The sequence below is a fragment of the Epinephelus fuscoguttatus genome, linkage group LG2, assembly GCF_011397635.1.
Source record: "Epinephelus fuscoguttatus linkage group LG2, E.fuscoguttatus.final_Chr_v1".
NCBI classification, from domain to species: domain Eukaryota; kingdom Metazoa; phylum Chordata; class Actinopteri; order Perciformes; family Serranidae; genus Epinephelus; species Epinephelus fuscoguttatus.
In genome coordinates this window covers 18,034,528-18,056,239 of record NC_064753.1, presented here as the reverse complement: position 1 = coordinate 18,056,239, position 21,712 = coordinate 18,034,528, and positions in this window count along the sequence as shown.

The following is a 21,712-nucleotide window of genomic DNA, read 5'->3' as shown; positions in this document are numbered from 1 at the left end:
GACAGGAGTTGATAACAAGAATGATAATGAGGATGCTGAAACGATAAACATGAGAAACGTTAAACGATGATGAAGAGTGGACAACTGTAGGGAATCAAAGGGGTGCTATTATTTTGTTTATGTAAATCATAACATGAATTCCCCCAATGCAGACACTGAAATATTGAAATCACTGTCTTCCAACAAATCTTTTAAATTGGAACCAATAAACAGCTTGACGCTACTGCTCATAACCATGATGTTGTGACACTGATGATAGTGGCAATGGCAGCCACTATGGTGACTTACCGTAAGCTGTTCTGAGCCCATTTTTGAGCTGATCCACACTGATTGGATATCCAGTTGAACCCAATCTAACCCCTTAACAGGAAATGGATTTCCCATAATGAAATTCACTCTGAACTAAACCCAGGCAATGGGACTCATTTAGAGGCGTGCCTGCCTGAGCACAGGGAGTCTTTTCCAGCCCCGCCAATCTGGTGCTCCCAGTCATGATTTGGAAACCATTTCTGGGGCGATGCTGGAGATGCTTTAAATGTCTTACTGTTTCCTTGGAAACAGCATTACCTGGCTGCACTGTCAGGATCAGTTGCCACTGATGTTCATGGACAGACTCCCTAACACTTGGAACTCTTGTGAAAATCGACCTCTACACTATTGGCCTCGGAGAAAATGTAACGGTTGTAGAAATGAAATAACCTTTCTCTGTATTTTTGTTTTATTATGTATGTGTGTGTATATATATATATATATACATTATATATATACATTATATATATATACACATTAATATGTGTGTGTATTTGCATATGTATATGTGTGTAGGTGGGTGGATGCATATATGAAAGCATCATTTCCTGTGCTTTCCTTTTGGTTATGTTGTACGGCTCCTTCATGTCGATTTAAGTGTCTTGTAAGCCCATGAGGGCTGGGCACTTTTGGTGTATGACACTTGGAAATAAAAAAACAAACAAACAAACATTACATCAAGGCCACCAGATGACTATATAGATCCCTAGAAATGTCACCTGAAAGCTTTCTAGGTCATCAAATGTATTCTTTGCTGTAAGATACAATGCAAACAGAAAAAAATATACCAACAACAACAGTGACACTTAACCTCCTTTACTGAAAATTCCATATTTATTTAAATATAGTTTTAAGTGTTTGATTTTGTTGTATTTATTCCAATTTATTTATTCAGATAGTACAGTTACAGTAAGTTTAGAGAAATGTTTAACCAAGCTTTATGCCCTGGTATGAGCATTGAAAAGCTGTTGCTTTACTCCCAATAACAATGCAGTATCTGAATTTATTTTTTACAGTTAATTTATAAAATTACATTCATTGGTTTTTTTTAAATTGTGCATTGGCGGTAATAACATGAGTAAGTCAAAATAACTCAACATAAAATTGATAACATGCACAATTTGGCTATATTTAAATATAGGTAATCTTTTGGAATGTAAACATTTTTTCTTATGTCAAAGCAGATATTTTTTTTTGTGTTGCAAAAACGGCAACTTCACAACTTGTATCTCATCAAACAGTGCCATATAATGGCCACAAGTTTCTTGTAATGGCAGCATTTAACCTACTTAAGCATACAAGAATATTAGGTGCTGAAATTTGTATCAAATCAGTCCATTAATAAACACTTTTATTTAGCATTATTACACATTTTTTCGTCTGTTTTGTTAGAATATGACGAGCTATTATGTTGATGCACCACATCAATAAAAAGTTTGCCACCAGTTTTTCTCCGTAACTAACTTCTTTGGGAAATGTAGATTTCACCGAGTTTGTCTTCACTTTCTTTTGGAGACATATTCAGAGCAGCTTGCCACGGGATGACCTCGCTCACTATAAAACAGCAGTGTACAGTATTGGTGTTAAGTGAAGACAAAAATGTGGTGATAGAGTAAAAAGATGCTGATATGTTGTACGAAAATGACTGAAAAACTATCATCTGAACTCATTTGTCAAGGCCTCCCAAAACCATAAACGGAACGAATATTATTCATGTGAACATTTTCTGATCTGCCATCACAATGGTTACGGTTTGGTCAGGTTTAGGCAACTAAAACTACCTCTTTGATGTTAGTGGGAGATTGAGGTCATGATTTAAAGAAATTAATGTGTAATGTCTATGGCAAAAGTCACATGATTTGTTGACCCACACCATGTCACGCTAAGAGTCATACTGTTATTCACACAGCTACCAGTAAAGAGGTCCTTGTCAGGTAAACATAAGCACACTGTAGGTTCTTTGAGGCCTTTGAACAAATGACAGGATCTGTCGAGAGAGCACAGAGTACAGTGGGAGATAAGACCGTGCTATTCGAATGAATAAGAGATGTTACAATATTCTTTCTTGTGATCAGCTGGATCTCGTCTGGTGCAGTCCTGCTTTCTTTCATCTCGCGCTGCTCATCCATATTCCACTTTCTGGAGCAGCTCACTTTCAAGCACCAACGATAATGGGCCTTTTTGATGGAGATTTATAGCGATTTCCTTACAAAGAGGAAAGGAAATGCATTGTGAAAAAGTGTCATTGCCCATTTTTGTGCCAGTAATGTGTATGGATGTGAGATTGTTTCACATCCATTGATGAAACATCAGTCCAGCAGCTGCAGAAGTGGTTATATCTGCTTATCACAGCATCCTGCTCGTCATTCAGAGGCCGTTAGTGAGCTGGAGATGCAAGGCTTATCTAACCTCCAAAAGACATGACAGACAGCAGCCTGAGCCAAGGCCGGCTGCTGCAAAACTGTCAAGCCGGTAAAAGGTTCTGCACCAAATTAATTTCCACCACCTTACCTCACCCTTACCTCTCCACTCCTTTCCACTTCTCTTTTATGGCTGCAGGGCTATCAGTGTGTGCAGCTGTTGCAGATCTTTGATATCTTGGAGTGTTGTGGGCTTGGCTCCAGCTCACAATCTTAACCCCATCTCTCTTTCATACATATTTTGTCATTAATGCAGAAAAAGAGTGTAATCTAAGTCTTCACACTAGTGTCTCAATGTCCGCCTCCACTCCTCTCACCCCCTCCCTTCTCTCTGCTTCTGTATTCGCAGTCTATCAAACGGTATCAGATGGTGGATCAGAGAGTGAGGTGTTGTCGGTGTTCGTGCGCCATTCACTCAGCGGAGGCAAGCTTTTTACCGCTGCTCAGGTGGGACTTCACAATTTTGATTAAATGTTAGCCACACAAACAGGTTTTACATTGCTGCTCAACATATTACAAAGGCTGGAAGCCAATCCTGGTGATGAAAATACATGCACCCAATGTCATTTATTATGGATCCAATGTGAATGAACAGAAACAACAGACACGACCTTGATGGCCGAATGCATGGCATAATCAGTCACATTTCAGATTACACACTGAAGGAGAAGCATCTCCAATGATAGATTCACCAACACGTATTCATACTAAAAAAAAAAAATCTAATTTGTCTGTGTCTTCCAAAACAACCCATATAACCATTCCAAAAAAATGAATTTTATGAGTGTTTACTAATCTGCCAGCTCCATAGTTTGGTCTGGTTAGGCAGTTAAAGTTTTGGCAACTAGAACTACTGTGTTAAAGCTGCACTAATACTGTACATATTCTTATATTAATAATGGATCACATGACTGTGTAATTTGAAAGGGGATACTTGTAATAATAAGTCTACAGAAAATTACCACTCAGCTTAGTTTTACAGGGCGTTTTGGTCCATTTGGAATCAGTGGTGTGGTGAAGTTGAGTGCGGTGTATTTGACAGAGCTGGCAGTTCTGCATGATGAGATGCCACCAGAGGGTTTGAAAGTATGGCTATACGATACTTGCTTGCTGCTCAGAGTAACTCAGGCACGTCTCTCCTTCACCTGTCTCACTGTGAGCAGGCAGGCAGGGGAGAGTTACTGTGGTTACGCCTATCAGCATTGCCAGGTCATTTTGTCATGAGCCTGTCATAAATTAAGCCTACGTGAAATCTGGCAAAGAACGTGATAGTTTTTGTAACATGGATGCTGTCATGCCTGTTAGAATAATAGATGCAGGTCTGTGTGTATGCATGTGTGTTGGGGGGGCTGAGTGACACAAGTCCCATACACATATATACATATATTATATATGTATTTCCACCATAAATAGATGGAAAGGGCACAAAGTGGTGCATAAAAATTCACCAGAATACAGGAGATTAAGTGTTTGACACTTTAAAAAGAGCCCCAGAACCCCTCTTTATTATGTGTCACCTCCCCTCCTTTTGAAAGAAACCTAAATCGTTGTACCATATAACACGTTTACGTATAATTTTTATTTGTGTGATTGATTGTGGTTGGCCGGTCTGGGTTAAAATGCCAGGGCCAACTTTTTGTCCCGGTGAAGTAGGAAAAAAAAGGTATTAACTAACATACTCAGTATCGGTATCACTTTAGCGGCACTGTTACTGGTATTGATATTAGGGATGCAACAATTACCGATATTACGGTAAACCTCGGTTAATTTTTACATGGTAAGAATTACCGTTTATGTTTAAATTAATTGCATTATCGCGGTGGATTATCAGGATATGTAATAACAGCTTCATTCAAGTCTCGCGATGCAGGCGTTGCGTGAATGCGTAGCATTTGTAAACACAAAGAATGAAAACATGGCGGAAGGTGGTGATAGCGGCACTCAGGACATTTCCCCCCCAACTAAATGCACAAAGTTTGAGGTCTGGACGTACTTTGGGTTTCTGAAGAATGCCGAGGGACAGCTGGTGGAGGACAACTATCCTGTGTGCAGAACATGCAGAAAGAAAGTTGCTGCGAAGGGTAGCAACACTACAAATCTGCTGGCTCATCTCCGTGACCATCATCCACAGCTTTACAGCCGATGCAAGTTATGCTATGCAAACATCAGTTATTGTGTGAGGGACTTTGGTTTTACTAAGATTGTCATAATGTGTAACTCTCGACGTATACGGGACATTTGAACCGTATCTGTCCTCCCAAATGGTGACTAGGTTTTCCATTTTCATTTAAGACGCTTAGGAGCTGTTGTTGTTGCTAACATTAAGTGTTTCAAAATGAGATGGAGCTGAAAACACTGAGCGGAGCCGACAGAATATAAACCGACGTAACGTAACGCTAATTGAGATCAACTATGATTGAATCACTATGATTATGGTTATTGTATGGCGAGCTTGAATCGATATAGATGGCCAGTTATGCTTTCTCGACATAAACTCAAGGAAACAACATAAAACGCTGCCGTGTTAACCTTTGACCGAGAGCATGCACTCCTTTTCTCATACAGGTAATCCTCTGACTCACATGCACACTTCTAATGTGTGAATTATTCTGTGTAATGATGACCATTGCCCTTACGGTTTTTTTGGTTTCTCCTGCACATTTGAGATATCTATTCCATATATTGTAGGTTTTTTGTTCTACTCTTGTATTGTTTTGTTTTGTATATATTTTTCCTCTCGTGCTAATAAATAATTAATTAATATATAAATTGTTTACATATTTTGCTGACTGTTAAAATGCACCAGACAAATAAGCTTTGTTCCTGTAATTTGTTTGCATATTGTGTTAATTTAAAATATTTTTTTCTGTTGCTGTGCCAATCCCTTGCCCCTTTAATGTGAAAGTTTCATTTTAATGTAAGATTTTGGCTGTTAACATTTTGGTATGATAAGGAAATTACAAGATTTAGTGAAGTTTTTTCAATGTATCTATTTTTTGGACATTTTACAGCGCTTAAAAAAATATCGCAATATTATCGTTTACCGTGATAATTTGGTCACTATAATCGAGATATCAAATTTTCCATATCGTTACATCCCTGATTGATATCATCTTTTTTTAAAAGGTTTAAAGGTGGTTTAGGTGTTTGGCTTGCATATTCTCACTGCATAATCATATTTTCAACTGACATTATGACTGGAGAGGTTTAAAAATCTCATCCTTCAACTGATTGTTCTGGTAAAAAAAAAGGAGGTTATTACCTGACTATAGTTCAAACAAAATAACACATATGTTAAGGTGCATGCCAGGGATCTTCCGCAGATGTTTTGTGGCAGGATTACAATGGCACACTACTTCTGGTTTTGCTTCTGAAAGAGGACCATCACAACTGTAAGAGGTCACTTGTCACGAAAAGTGTGGATATAGTGTTTGAACAAATGACCGATGCTGTCATTTCTGTGGTCAGGTCAGTCTCGATTCAATGCTTTCATCCATTTCATCTGTTTGGAAACCCCAAAGGTCCTACATTATGTCCACTGTGTTAGACTTTATTTTTTCAAACTGAACCACAGTATTTTCAGCCTCCCCATGCTGTTTTGTGTTGATTTGTTATTTGTGGCGTCCCCCTCTCCCATTCAGTTTGTTGTTTTGTCCAGCACTTGATTTGTTGTGTGTAATGAACACTGTAGCCTCTAGGGGCTGCTAGCAGGGCTTTAGAGTTTTGGTCTTGTTATGTTTTCCTTCAGTGTAAATAGCATCACGAGCTGAAACCATATCCATGCCTTCCTCCTGTGTTAACCACTAGTGGTGTAGTGGGGGAAGGGTGGAGAAAGTGCGGAGGCAACAGGAAACCAGAGCAATGATCTTCAACCCATTAATTCATCCTTTCCGATTGGAATATCCGTCCTGAAACAGAGAAGCACTAAGCTTGGCCATCAGGGATTTGGAAGAAGCGTTTAGGAGGGTGAGGAGGTGGGAGGCGTTGGAAGAGGGGAAGGGAGGAGGGAGAGGGAACAGAATTGTTCATTTCCCATGGAGCAGTGGTAGAGACTATCAGGTTCTGAGGAGTGTGCTCCGACAGAAATTTTATCGCATTTATGTTTTTGTCTCCTGAAAACAGGGCTCTTTATCTAACCTCACCTCCTTCTCTACATGTGGTAAAAAGAGATCCTTTATTTGCATTTTTATGGAGCAAAGCAAATCCGTTAACTCTACGGCTGTCGTCTGCTTTGTTAATGCATCGAGTTTTAAATCTAATTTTTAAACACAACTTGGCAAAGCTGCATCTCCCTTGTGTTTGTGTAACTCTCTTTTCTCTCTCTGTCTGTCTCTTTCTCTTTACATTGTAATTTGTTTTGTTCCCTATGTGCTCCTGCTGTTAGTGTGTGTGTGTGTGTGTGTGTGTCTGTGTGTGTCTGTGTGTGTCTGTGTGTGTGTGTGTATGTGTGTGTGGCACCACGTGAACATTGCTGCCATGGAGTCGGGGAAACGAGATGTGGGCGAGTGTCAGCCCGGATTACACCCAACCAGTCTCATCACTCTGGCACCCACACAGCACGAACTCCTGACGTAATGTAAATAGTCATATGGCCTAAGGATGAAGGCTATAGTCATCTTCATCATTATCATCACTTTTCGGATCATAATCTTCCCACCTCAATGCAGTGGCCCCTTTAGATCTCCTCAGCAGAATGTAATAACTCTCGACACAAGAATGTAGGTTCTGTTGACTGGAAAGAGACAGTGAACAGGACACTGAAATTTAATATCACATTTATATGATATTACATTTCTGTGTGTTGTGTCCTTGGCAAGATTTCCGTGTCTCATGTGAAACTACAAATATACAATTCACAATGCAATAATACCCAAGCAGTCCATTTAAAAGCAACATTAATTTCACTGCTGAAATTTGTGACATACACATCAAAGAAAGCAAGAAAACTACAGGGTGAAACAGCAGGCTTTGCTTATTAAGCGACACACATGCTATACATATATCATATTCTAGGTAACAGTTTGTATTGCATGGAAATGACATGTATGATGCAATACTCAGAGTGGGATTCCCATGTCTCTTAAATGTACTGTAAAATGTCCATGTTGTTGCTTTGAGTCCCTTGGTGTGTTGTCCTGCCATCTATCACCATATGTCAAATTTATGTATATGTATATTTTTTCTTCCTATGAAGTGTTTTTTTTTCCTCACGCTGATGCATTTTGCACTCCTGGGGCATATGGAAAATTGCATCCAAATTCAAATACCAAATAGTGCTATTAGCAACAACACCAGCCAGCAACATTCCCAACGTCACTGGGAGCTCTTTCTTCTCCTGAAGTCAGTGCAATACAATTGCAGCTGGTGGGCTATCGGTGGGCCATGGTCCCCACTGATACAAGAAATGAAAATAACTGGAGGCCGACATTACTGTCTGTCTGCAGGCTGCAGCAAATTTTTTTTTAAACTACTGCAAAAGTAGTGGTACTTTGTGAAAGTAGACGGTCTAAAGCATCTATTGGTACTAACAGTGTTGGCATAGCTTGTAGGAAAGGGGGATAAATAACACTCCTGACTTAGGCCAGATTTTGGCGAGGGGACAACGGACATGGCCATTTTCAAATGGGTTTTATGGGTAGCCCAGAGTCTTCTTGAGAAGGCTTGTTAACACTAAATGTTTTGTTCTTTACAATCAATGTCCTCCTTTAAACCAAAGCTGTCTATTTGTCTTTTTAAGAAAAAGGACAACCAGACTATCTGAAGAACAGTGAATCTCCAAATAGATGTATAGATACATAACACATTTAAAAAGAATTGTTGTGGTACTACAAATGTTAATGGTTGTTACGCTGCTGGGCTAAACCTGGCTCATGAAACCTCATCGACTAAGGCTAGCAAGCCTGTAACGTAGTGGCTCTCCCGGTGTGTTGCATTAGACGTGAGAAATGTGCCTGGACTTCCCTGGGTGAGTGTGACCTTTCCTATCTGGGGGGGTGTGAGGTTGACCCATCCCCAGGCTTCTGCTCTTGCCCCTTGCGACCAGCTCACTTTGACTGGATGAATCCATTGGACACCCCTTGGGTGCTGTTTCGTCGGACTGATTAGCCAGCTCGCTCTTCTTTGTGGTTGTTCAGAGTAAATATGTATTTACATAGATGGTTCGTGGTGGTGTGTCAGACGTTTTCTTAGTCTCTTTTGTCTTAAGAATGTCTCCCTCGTGGCATGCCCATTCAGCTCAAAGGCCTCTCCAGCTCTCCCTTAGGTATTAAGCCAGTACAACCAACCCCCAAGTGTGACGTCAGTGATGACCCTGCCTACTTACACCTGTTGAAACCACTCCCACAAGACTCTCATTTAACTACCAACAAAGCTATCATAACAATGGTATTAGTCTATGCACATTAAATAATTACTAACATAAGTTTCTAATTTTACAGTTAAAGTATATCAGTTTACAATTTCTTAACTTTCATATTGACATAGTTTTCAACAAATCTATATACTTCAGGGATGGCTTTTGGTTTTAGTGTACCACCCCAAGATTTTTAGTAGCCCCATCTGGCCCCCCTGTGAAACATTTCTGGGGACACTACTGGCTGAATAATATATAGGACTTACGTGGCATGGATTAGCATTTGTACTGGGCAAGTCTTCCTCTTCCTGCACCTCACCCATAGTGGGAGTGAGGGAGAAGCTGAGCAATACTCAACATCAGGTCAAAGCTAACATTAATACCTGTGACTGTGTATGTCCTGGCCATTCATCCTGTTTTATGTTGGAACATCAAACCACAGCAGGGAGACTGAGATCTGAAACCCCTTACATGGAATCTTCCACTGTAGTTGACATGACATGCATACAGACGTACGCTCACACACTATAGATGCATATGCAAATGCATACAAGCAAGTGTGCACATGCATATGCACACCTTCATTATGTGCATAGCCTGGATGCCATTAGTAAAGAGAGATAATAGATTTTAGATTTAGCAGCCCACAGTGCAAAAACATAATTTGTTAACAGGTAGCAATGGCATTTGGCTTTCATTGCTATATAGGGATTAAGCATTAAGGTGATTAAGGTGAAAAAAATACGTTAGTATTGATTGCCCTTCTAAGGAGCTGAAGCCACTTTGACTACAGTCGTCTTTGTTTAATTCCAGTCTGTCCCTTTCAGCAGTGTGTGCTCTTTACTGTGACCTCTAATAAGTGATGTCATCAGCCACCACAGCTACTGGTGGGAGGGCACTCCTCTGGGACAGCCCTTTCTCGTCATTTGCAGTTTGAGAGGAACTAGGAATGTCCTCTCCCTGGGCCCTGATTACCCAGCTTCCTTTGCATTTGCAGAACAAGCCAAGCCCATGAGCGATGTAGCTTCTGTGTGTGTGTGTGCGTGCGTGCGTGCGTGCGTGTGTGTCTATCTCTCTCACACACATACATGCAAACATTCTTATGTAAACTCACCACATGAATAACTTTGTTATTTTGTCACATAAACATTCACTGCTCTGCTGCATGCTCACACATACCCACACATGTGCACACAAATGCGCACATACACTCACACATTCTCTTGCACACTTGCATATTTGTGCCTGTGTACGCCCCTGCTCACCACTCTCACTCTCTCTCACTCTCACACACACAGACACACACAATCTTCCACTCACATCCAAACCAAATTGACAAACTGTGTGCTTCAGCAGACAGCTTTTGTGCTTAGAAACAAAATGAACCCCCTGCTGTCACCCACACAAACAAACAACACACACTCAGTGTGATTTGCTCAAAGTTCAACAGAAGGGGCCAGCGGGCAGACAAATTGCAGTTTTTGTAAAAATCTGTTGTTAGTAAGGGGTGCTGAATGTTATCATTAGAGTTAAGACATTGCAAATGACTGGTTTTGGGTGGTTGTGGCTCGGTAGCGTGTGATTTTCACTGTGCAGAAGATCTGCTTGCAGATATGTTACGATTTGTGACCTCAGTGAAAGGGTGAAATCCATTCATGCAGTCCATCATTCCCCTAGATGGCATCCGACTGCACTCACACCCTGAGGGGACAAACACAATAAACAACAGAATTGTATTGTGCATTTACTAAGGCCTCAACAAGTCTGGGCTGGAAAATACTTCCTGGTCTATTTTACTTTCATAAGTGAGTTATTTTGTTATGAGTAGCCAAGCATACCAGAAGTTCAAAGCAGACAACTAAAGGCTTTGCCTCCGGAGTTGTTGTGACAAGGAGAATAATTGCGTCATGACCAGCGTGACGTGCAGTTCAGTCAAGGGATGAGTGTATTAAAATTCACAAGGTTCGATGGTCAGCGCTGGTCTCGCAGACAAGATGCTCATCGATGCTGAAGAAGCATCAACAAACGTGACAGTGAGCAAAGCGGAGCACTCAACAAGAGCTCTGTGTATTTTATTACTCGGTGCCACAAAGGAAGACTCTGAGTGAACTGTTTGAATTCTGGGATCGTCTGATTAAGGTCCAAAAGTAGATGACTAACGCTGTCTGCATCCCTCAGCATTTGCCAAACAGATTTATCCTCCAACAAAATAAAGCATATTCAGCTTTTACAGGAGCTTAAATTTAAGGCTACAGGTTTGTAATATTTTTGTCAAATGGTGGTAGGGCTAGTGTTTTTTTCAGGCTAGTCTCCTATGGTGTAACTGTTTTTGGATATAAAAACAAACAATTCTGCTACAATATAGTCGATATATAAGTGAACCCTATCAAATCGGCACTTTATTTTAAAAGAAATCATCTCTTTCATTGTTAACTTCTAATTTGATTAGTCATAGTCAACTCTCATGACTGACTACTTTCTCAACAATTCTTTTTAATGTCAATTTTTTTAAATTCTCTACAGTTGATACACTTCATTATGATTTTATTTAGTCTTATCTCAATATCATTATTTTCGACATTTGAGAATGGCAACCTAATTTTTTTGTTACTACTTGAAATCATTAACAATGACTACATTCTAAATTTTTAATTATTAGTAGTGTAATGGCTCATTTATCCTCTATGTTAGATACGTATACAGACGCAGAGCTTCTGCCTGTACTCTGCGTTGATTTTGTCTATATTTGTGCAGGTTTTCTGAAAGCTTATAGATACGAACGCAATGGACCAGTACCACCAGAGATCAAGGGGGCAGTGTAGAGTAGCCTAGTTCGAACAAGATAAGATTGTAGGACACGACAAGACACTTTAAAAATGTTGGAACATTATGATTCAGTGCTAATTTGAGAGGAATTCTCTGTTCACATGTCACAATGTATTGATGGGCTCACAGACCACCACCCACTCACTTACAACACTGCCTCCATTTAAAGAAGAATTATTACAACCTTCTCCACAGTCACCGCATTTGTTGTTGTCAGAAACTTTTGACCGTGACCTGTAGTGCCATCTAGTGGATGCATCTATGCCAACATTAAGGGCACATAGAAGTATGTCGGCAGTGACGGTCAAAATGTTTGAAATGAACACATCTATTTGCATACATAAAGGGAGTATAAACGAGCCTTAAGTTATTACAGTTTGATAGTCGTAACACTCTATCCAGTATATGTTGTGTTTTCTGAGTTGGCTAGCTCAGTGGTTCCCAACTGGTGGGTCATGGTCCAAAAGTGGGTCCCGGGTCAATTCTGAATGGACCACAAGTAACTCCCGAACATGCCAAGTTAGTAAAAATCACACTTTAAAGTACAGTAAAATCATAGCACAGAGCTTTTACTTGGGAGTGCTGTTCCCTGCTGTAGAGTGAGAGACTGACAGACAGCTACATGACAGAGACAACAAACTAGCTCAGTGACATGGCCAAATGCAAGTATGACGCCGAATACACTGAACTGTGTGGATCTTGAACAATGACTAAGGAGAAATATGGACCCTGTGGCTGGACCGGCTGGTAATCATTGGGCTAGCTAACGTCAGCTGCTGGTAGACCTTTATTTAGGAAGCACTTTGTATTGTTTTTGACTTTGAGAGTGTGTGAACTTAGCTTCCTTGTGAGGACGGAGCTAGTGCTGCCACGTGCAGACATGGCCATTGTTCAGCTAGCTGTTGAAGGATGGTCAGTACCTCCAAAATGTACAATAGTCAATCTAATTGAACCATAATGTGTTGTTTTCTATTTCTACATGTTAAAGCCATAGTTGGTAACTTTTATGAAAATAACTGTCATGTTTGTTGAAACTGTGTCTATATTCTGTGCTTGAGCTAGATAGTCTGTAAAAATATATCATATATTCTCCTGCTGCTTCTAATGGCATTTGCTACAATCAGACTGCGGTGCGGCCAGCGGCGACTTACCAGAGCCAATGAGTGTCTAATGCAGTTGTCAATTATGTCAATCGCTCCATTAAATGTGGTCAAACAGAGCAGTGCTGATCAAATATAAATCGAGATTTCTCACCTCAGATATTTAAAGTAATATATTTTAGCGTACTTTTTAGCTGTAAAATAGAGTTTGTTACCAGCTGCTAGGGCAAAAGCAAACTTTCTCATTTTACAGCTAAACAGTTCATTAAAATATGTTTCTAAAAAACATTTGAGATGACAAATAGGCAATGCACAGGGTTCCTACGCAAGTATGGAAAGTATGGAAAAGTATGGAAATAAATTTGATCAATTTCCAGGTATTAAAAAGTATGGAAAATGAAAAATAAAGTATGGAAAAATATTTATGTTTCCAGACTATTACCACTGTTCTAAAATACTGTTTTCTAAAATAGAAAATTAGGTATTTCCAAAAATAATTTAATCAATTCGGATCGTGTTTTTTTCCAGGCCAAGTGCAGTTTGTGTGAGAGCAAACGTCTCAGAAAACATACCGCCCCTTTTACCTGATTGACAAGTGGTATGTCCAGTCCGCTGCCCCATGAATCTCCTCCAGCCCCCCAGGTATCAACTTTCACTCCAACACTGCACCTTTGACAAGAAGACAAGTTTCACGTGGTTCACAATGGGTAGGTGCAAGTTTTTGGATGGATGGCTTGACAATGCCGTATATAAATACTGGTTGGCCAAGGATTCCCGATTCACACACAGAGCTAGATGCAAGCTTTGTGTGAAATTGTTTGACATCGCCAACATGGGGGAGAAGGCAATTCTGAGCCACATGAAAGGAAAAATACAGACGTCTCGTTACTGCATTGCTTGCACCCAGAGTCCCAACTTTTTTGCCTCAGCCCAGACATTGAACTTACCTGAGTTTTTATTTGCATGCCATTATGGTACTTGGCTACAATTGCCTATTAAGAATAATTAAATATGATGTGAAGTCTGGAAATTAGGGTATGGAAAAGTATGGAATTTTGAAATTCCAAATGTGTAGAAACCCTGAATGCAGTAAACGAATCTTGATTCATATTTGATCAGCATGACCTAGTTTGACTGTTTGACTGCAGTTAACAGAGACTGACACAATTGACCACTGCATTAGACACTCCTTGGCTCTGACTGGTTATTATTGTATTACGCACTACAAGGTAATAGAGTAGACAGAGGAGTATGATTTAATAACACAGATTATCGGTCTTATTTAGTACCATGTAAATATATGACAGAAGGTTATTTTGTATAAAAGTTATGACCTACAGCTTTTATACAAAAATATGTGATGTGTGGGTGTGCAGGCTTTGACAGAACTGTGCTGAATAATTAAAGTTAATGTAGAATATAATGCAACTGACTAGTTTTTGCTTTTGAGTAATTTGTAAAATAATTACTTTTAGTTTAATTTCTAATGAGTAATTTATCACATAGTTAACTACCTTGTCCAGCACCTATTACTGCAGATTTTTTGAGAAAGAAAGAGATCACATTGTCAGGGGCATATCCTGTACCCAAATAACAGCATCAGCTCATAAAACCACCCACACTCATTTTAGTTCTGGTCTAATAATTACACACAGCTTTTAAAAAAATAATAGAGGGACTTCATGTTTCCCATTGGAAAAGGAGCTGTGTTTTAATGATCCCACCCAGTCTGTTCTCCACTTCATTATCTCTGTTTCTAGCTAATGAGCCTCTTCAATAAATGCAACATCAATTGTCTTCCTTTTCATTGGGTTATGATAACTGTGTTTTATGTGGGAAACTTAATCATGTTGTTCATCATAATTAAATTCAAAAAAGTTTTACAAATCACCAAACACAGTATAACTGTTCCAGTCAACCACATTTGTCTCTATTTAGTAGAAAGGAATGACTGACTTTAAAATACACCCATGCTACATCAAAGAGGATGGATACAAAAGAAAAGATAGACCAGACCCACCAGTGAAACAACTCAGTTTCTCTTGTTATAAATACCTTAATTTAAAAAACATTTTTAGCTTAATTATGAGACCAATATCAGTCAAAGATATTTCTCTGATCATTGTAGGTGAATTGCATCACAGCAGGACAATGCAGAAGGGACCCCATATCCATGACGTGCCGTTTCTCCGTGACTGCTGTGAACCATTGTCACCTCTCAGCAACTCCCTTGATATGTCGAGAGAAAGACAGCTTACACCTCTGCCACTCTGCACTGTTCTTATCTCGATGACTTTATTATACAATATTCATTGTAGTTTTCTTGCTGTGGATGGCATCATCCTTGAGTATCTCTTTCAAGAAAAGTACCTTGCAACTTGCTGTATGTTTCATATTGCGAGCCATCAGTGGTCTCTCGCAACTTGCTGTATGTTTCATATTGCGAGCCATCAGTGGTCTTCCGCTTAAAGAGAAACTGAACCCCAGAGTTTTGGCTCAAGTGCCTCTACACTGGAAATTAAAAAATGTCGCTAGAATACTAAAAAACCAACAGCATGGGAGAGGGGCTTAGGGGTGTTTGGTAACAAGCTGCCACCATGCGTCACCTCCCACCGGATCAGCCAATAGAAAAATTCAATTGCAATAGCTGGGTTTCAACCAGTAGAGGGCACTATGCATGCCGTGAAACTTCAATTTGTAGCCTGGGCTATTATTTGCTAAATTCACTCAACTCAACAAGCTTATATTTGGGACAGACATTATAGGACACACAAAATATGATCAAATTGTTGATTTGAGCTAGGATGAATATTACTTATTTAAAAATTAGGCACATTAATTATATATCCTTAATTAGATCTTGCTCTGACAGACAGGGCAGGGAGTGTTATGACACTCCATCTGCACTCGAGGATAACGGCACCTCACACAATACCACTTTATTCTGTTAAAACAATATTCATAACTTGGATTCATTTTAATGAAAAACTTTTGATTGTTGTGATCAGCGGACCCCTACGGACTAAAGGGAGATAAATAACTATCCGGGTAATTAAGAAATGGAAACATTCTGACTTAATGAGAGCATTAGAGTTAGGGAGTCAACACTTTTTTTTTTTCTTTGTGCCTTTTGTTTACCATGTCTGTAAATCTGAATTAATTATTCTCTGGTGCTCAGTAAAGTGAACTGAATAACTGCATTGTGAAGAATCTAACCAGGCTAATGTGATGTAGCATATCTATACTGACAAACGTTTAAACATTCATATGTATCTGTGTGATCTATACAGCTATCTTATGTTAGCTCAAGTGGATATAGCCACTTACCTGGTTTTATACATCCAGAGAACGTCTAAAAAAAAATAAGCTGCTTGGCAACCAGACCAGGTGTCTAATTGAGACAGGCCTATATTTGTTAAAATGTGTTGCAGCACCAGGCTAGTAAAAGGGACTGGGCGTTTATTGGGACTAGGTTTTTAATCCAAGTTTTTCGGTTTTTATAACACACAGAATTCAAATATGTGCACTAAAATGTCGAGATTTGGACCTGAATTAATCAACAACACTAATAAATACCTGTATACATTGGTTTTCAGCACTCTTAACAGGTTTCCATTTATCTCTGAATGCTTGAGTATGAATAAAGGGTATGCTGGGAAACTGCAGGAACATTCAACTTCTCTAATTTAAACATCTTGAAGTGTTTACTGAATTACTGTACATTAGGAGCCACAGCTCTTACAAGGTCACTGACTATGTGTACTTATATTTATTCTGTGTCCCCATTTAATGCACACAAACAGATGGATGAACAGATTCTTTGATGGTTGAGTGTCTCAGATTCAGCTGGCGTTGCTCAACACTCAGTACAGTGGGAGGCTTATTGATATTGCGTACTTTGAATACTGATTCTGTTCATCTGAAAAGGTCAGACACTCTTTAACCCAGTCACTCTCGTCCCTCTTCAAATCCACTACAGGCCTATCGGCTCTAATCAACAAGGTTTCTGTCCAAGAGCATCCTTGTGCTTATGTATGTTGCAGCACGTGTGTTAATTGCATTGTAGAGCTTACTTTGTAAATCAAGAGGTCTTAAGGTTATGTAAGGCAGAGACAAAAGGGTTGGTGGTGGATTGATGATATTGCAAAGTGAGGGGTGCCATAACTGGAAACAGCAGCTGAACGCACCAAATAAAATAATCAATGTAAATGCTAAATCATGGCTTATTCTCTTATATCTGATACCCACTGACCTTGCAAATATACAATTATGGGGCTTGAAAGATTGGATTTTAATGTATTTTTCAAAACGGCACTGTAATGGAGCCTCTGTGGGCTCAAGGAGCTGTAACCTTGATTAAACTGAAAATGTGTACAGTAGGAGCAGTATACAAAAAGTAAAGTTATTACTATGCTAATGAGGCATAAAATCAATAGTGTGTCATTTGTACAAAATTAAATTGCTTAGGTGTTATTTGGCAATGTTCACAAATCCCATTCCACAAATAGTCTTAACCTGCGTCTCAAAAACTGACTGTAGAAACTGCTTCACATTCTTAAACATTTTAGATTTATGGAAATCTAAATCCCTTGTTAAAACCCTCATCAACCTTGATCATTGCCACTTTTATTATGAAACCCTTAAATTCCTGCTAATCTGTTAAAACAAAAGCAAGTGAGTGCTGTATGATTATTTTAATGTTTTATTTATATTGGTGCTATTTGCTTAAAGCTGGGATAGGCAGCTTTGTTTTGGCACCATTGGGCAAAAATCCCTCAATAACCTTTCAGCATATTCAAGCAGTCTCAGAGAACACCAGACTTCTGCACCTCCTCTTGACTCTGTTTCCAGGCTATAGAAGAACTAGACTGTGACAGAATGCTTTGGCAAATCACAAGCCATGTCAGGGCGAGGGTGTTCCTACTGGCTGTGCAGCAATTGCAGATGCGTATGCACGTCCCTTCAGTGTAAGCCTGATTCAACGGCAAAGAATCCTGCAGAGAAAGCTGATGTTCCAGCATTGGCAACAACCGTCTACACTGCAAAGCAACCCAAAAAGGAATTATCAAGAAGAGAGTCTAAAATAGACAATAAACAAAATAAAACACATGTCAATATCAGCAAAGCATTTCAGAGATGGAGAGAAAATATTAATAGTTAAGCCTCCTGCTAACAGGAAGCAAGAGCTAAAGGATTTGTGTTGGTTTCTACAGCCATTGATTTAAGGTCTGAAGTAGTCTATAGCGGCGGTCGTGAGGTGGAGGGACCCTGAGCTGTACTAGCTAGCTAATACTTGCCTTATTCATGGTCTGATAAACAAAGACAAAGCTCTACAATAAAATCAGATTAGATAAATCAATGTATGGGATAACACTGTGTTAATGTATGAAGCATGTGCATATGCGTTGTTTGGTTAGGGGAGGGGCTTAAGAACAAGAGCGGAGTGTGTATTTTAAAATTCTCCAGAAAACTGCCTACCCCAGCTTTAACAACCACACATCCTGGGTTTTTTCCTCAGGGGCTAATAACTTAGAATATGTGGGAGGTTGAATTGAAAAAATAATGAGTGAACAGCGCAGTGAGATTTCTGTATAAAAAGACGGGTATATGTTTCTGAATGTCATTGACTTGCATGATTCACCTCATGTCAGGCCAATTAAAATGAAAAGACGAAGAGAGACCTTCAGCCTGAAACAGCCCGCAGGTAAAATCAATCAAAATATAAGCAACAGACAGTTTTGGCTGGATTATCTATTTATGGTGCCAGTTAATATATTGTAGCTTTTTGGGCATTCTTTTCCCTGGACTTTATGATAGCTGAGTCTGGTTGTGCAGGGCTTAGTTGCACTTGAATACACCCTAAAGACTTTAGAAGAGTGCAAATACTCACATTAATGTACAAATGTGAGGCAGCTCTGATCCAGTCTTCTGGTGCTGGTGCTGATGTAGAAAACAACAGTATCATTGATTGTGCAAGGCTCTCAATCAAATATCTTAACGCCAACGTATTAAAGGACTAGGCATTAGGAGATTTGAATGGATGGACAGGTCAAATGTCATAGTTCAGGCCACAGTGAATGTGTTCATCATATTCAGTGATTCCATTAAGCGTATTACACAATGTGCAGAAAACATTTGTCAGCTGGATCTACAGTACCAGCTAGTGATCCAGCCGGTGGCCAGTGTAATGGTTTTAACCATTTACAAATTGATTATACTGATTTTTGAGGGGAAATGAGAGGGTATTTATCCGCGGATCAATGGAGGCCATTGTTATGATTGAGTAGGCCAGTAAACTCCTTTGTCTAAATTGCTAAAGCAGTATATGTGTAGGGTGGCCCAATCGATTGATGTGTGGGGTATGTTCACTTTATCAATTGCAGTCCTAAAAGTGGTGAAGGGGTTCTGTGGCTATTTGTTGAAGGTGTAGTGGCAACCTGACAACAAAGAGTCAAAGTTGACCATCAGAGTTTCTAAGAGCAAAACAAACAGATCTTGGACCGAAGAAGAAGAAGTGCGTTAAAAGTACATAGTACATTAAATATTGTAACACATTGGGGTTTTTTTTTCTTCCAGAATGTACCTAACTTGCTTAAAGCTCTAGTGTGTAGGATTTTGCAGTAAGGGTTGCAAATTGTAACCAACTGAAACCATGGGAGAATTATGGTGGCCGATGCAAAGAATGCAAAAACATAGATAGCCCTATCGAGAACTAATGTCCTGGTGTGTCCAATCTTGGCTACTGTAGAAACAACATGGACAACAGACTCAGTGGAAGAGGACCTGCTCCATATGTAGATATAGACGAAATCACTGTGATGTTGCGACAATGACGGGTTGACGATGGGCAGTTGATTTCAAACATGGAGATATGTGAAATTTATTTATGTTGTCATTTTCAGCCGTAACTTTAACATTTAAAGATATGTATTCAAACATGTTGGTCTGACCTATCTGATGTTTCAACAAATCAATTATCATTTATTTAAGTGAAGTTTACAAGTTACAACTCCAGTGAAATGTGATCCTTTCAGCCCCTTTACCTTTTGCACTGTAATTTAGTCCTTTTTTTTACCTCTTCTTACACTGTGGGCTGCTGCCTTATGATTGTCCATGTTTCCATAATTTAGTTCCATGAGTTTGATAATCCATGGTTTCTGGTTGTGGAATGCTTAAACTGTCCACACAACATAACCCAGACAAAATGGCCGCATGATCGTTCCCCCAGACACATGCAGCGTGCTCTGCAGCTGCCTCTAAAGGCATATAGCAGTGATCCACAGCAGGAACAGGACAGCATCTCACATTCCCACCAAGACAGCAGTACTTATTCACTGTAAAGCACATACATCCTCTCCTTCAGAGTCCTCTGCTCTGTCAGATCTACATACTGTATGGAGTCACCTTGTTGAACGTTGTAAAGTTTTGGTGAATGAAAGGATGTTGCAGTTCCTGTTATCCTGTTGGAAAGTGATGCAGCACAGATGTCATCCGGTTTACTTAACAACACCTGTACAATGGCTAGCACGATGCTAGTTCAGCTGGTGTCTATCTTCTCCACCTTTTCGTTGATGTTCACTGATGTTTATGTTTGAAAACCTTGACCTGGCAAGTCAGCAGTTCAATCAGGAGAGTTATTTTAGACTGAACAATAATTTATTACAAAATGCACAATATAATGAATGGTGAAAAGTTCTTTGGTGATTAGACCCCATCGTGATGTGTATGGGATGAGGAGCAGTACTAGGCAGTGGATGAGCTGAAGACTGGAGGTGAATAGGATGGAAGAGGGTCGCATCTGTTCATCCTACAAAGACAACTGACAGCAGCAGAGAGGAGAACAGTTTTAAAACGGCAGCAGCAATATGATTGGCTTAGGGAGATGGTGGTAAAATGAGGTTGGATTAATTTAGGGGGACACCCGTAGTCAGCTGACAGAGTCGAAGCTGGAGTGGAGCAGAGAGAATTGTGAATGAAATGCGAGCGTAAAGAGAGTCTTCCTGATTTAACTTTTGCCAGCTTCATGAGTCAGCAGAAGGAGAATTTACAGACTGGTGACTTGATTTCCTCTTCACGATGAGTGACTTGCAGCTACACGCCACCACCAACTGAAGCCACAACAAACATGTGCAAAACAGGCATAACAGCATATAGTGCTGTGAAACTGGGCCACAGCAAAATGTATTTCAGCCACCAAAAAACAAAAAGATCATTAATCAATACCAGTTAAGTGTATACTAATTTAAAATGTTCACCACTTAACCTTACACACGAACTGCTGATTGAGGCAGTGGTAGACCAACACCTCCAGTGCTCTGGGAATTAAAATGACTGTTTCTGTCAATGAAGTCGGCTTCAGTTTCCTGTCAGAATGGGCTGTCTGATGGCAAGGTGAAGTGGTGACAATATTTCACATGTACAATTCATTCAAATTGATTGTTTGTTTAATAGCAAAAAACGAACTAATCAAGGCAGTGTTTGCTCAGTGCTGTTACATTTTATACATGGTGCAGGGTTTTTTTTTTACCTGGAAGTTTTTGTAAACAAACAGTGATTCTTTCTATAAACATTCATTCTAAGGTAACAAAAACATGATTCTTATTTTCAGGTCATTATATGCTAATGAAAATACTACATTCTATGTTTGCCGATGTATTCCCCTCAATCCCACACACAGGACTTTTGCTTCACTAATACGAAAAACC